This window comes from Lottia gigantea (assembly GCF_000327385.1).
Source record: "Lottia gigantea unplaced genomic scaffold LOTGIsca_67, whole genome shotgun sequence".
NCBI classification, from domain to species: Eukaryota; Metazoa; Mollusca; class Gastropoda; family Lottiidae; genus Lottia; species Lottia gigantea.
Window position 1 is genome coordinate 630,018 of NW_008710284.1, and position 1,551 is coordinate 631,568.

Sequence of the window (1,551 nt, forward strand, 5' to 3'; positions counted from 1 at the left end):
AGAATAACCCTGGCAACCAATAATTATCTGTGCCTTAATCAAACCGGCAACAAATAACCTGGCAACCAATGATTATCTCTACCGTTACCAGCCAAGCAACAAATAACCTAGCAACCAATGATTATCTCTGCCTTAGCTGGACTAGCAGCAAATAATTTAGCAGCCAATGATTATCTCTGCCTTAGCTGGACTAGCAGCAAATAACCTGGCAACCAATGATTATCTCTGCCTTAATCAGGATGGCAACAAATAACCTGGCAACCAATGATTATCTCTGCCTTTAGCAGTGTAGCAACAAATAACCTAGCAACCAATGATTATCTCTGCCGTAATAAGCCAGGCAACAAATAACCTGGCAACCAATGATTATCTCTGCCTTAATCAGGATGGCAACAAATAACCTGGCAACCAATGATTATCTCTGCCTTTAGCAGTGTAGCAACAAATAACCTAGCAACCAATGATTATCTCTGCCGTAATAAGCCAGGCAACAAATAACCTGGCAACCAATGATTATCTCTGCCTTAACCAGTGTAGCAACAAATAACCTAGCAGTCAATGATTACTCTGCAGTAGCTCAGCCAGGCAACAAATAACCCAGCAACCAATGATTATCTCTGCCTTAGCTGGACTAGCAGCAAATAACCTAGCAACCAATGATTATCTCTGCCTTAGCTGGACTAGCAGCAAATAACCTGGCAACCAATGATTATCTCTGCCTTTTTAGGATTGCAACAAATAACCTGGCAACCAATGATTACCTCTGCCTTAACCCATGTAGCAACAAATAACCTAGCAGCCAATGATTATCTTTGCCGTTATCATCCACGCAACAAATAACTTAGCAACCAATGATTATCTCTGCCTTAGCTGGACTGGCAGCAAATAACTTGGCAACCATTGATTATCTATCTCTACCTTAAACAGGATGGCAACAAATAACCTGGCAACCAATGATTATCTTTGCCGTAATCAGCCAGGCAACAAATAACCAAGCAACCAATGATTATCTCTGCCTTAGCTGGACTAGCAGCAAATAACCTGGCAACCAATGATTATCTGCCTTAACCAGTGCTGCAACAAATAACCTAGTAACCAATGATTATGTCTGCAGTAATCAGCCAGGCAACAAATAACCTAGCAACCAATGATTATCTCTGCCTTAGCTCGACTAGCGGCAAATAACCTGGCAACCATTGATTATCTCTGCCTTAACCAGTGTAGCAACAAATAACCAAGCAACTAATGATTATGTCTGCAGTGATTGTTTACAGCAAACAATCCCCCTGTCTAAACCAGTCTGGTAGCAAACAATCTCGTCTGTCTAAACAAGTCTGGCAGCAAACAATCCCCTCGTCTAAACCAGTCTGACAGCAAACAATCTCGTCTGTCTAAACAAGTCTGGTAGCAAACAATCTCGTCTGTGTAAACGAGTCTGGTAGCAAACAATCTTCCCTGTCTAAACAAGTCTGGTAGCAAACAATCTCGTCTGAGTAAACCAGTCTAACAGCAAACAATCTCGTCTTTGTAAACCAGTCTGGTAGCAAACAT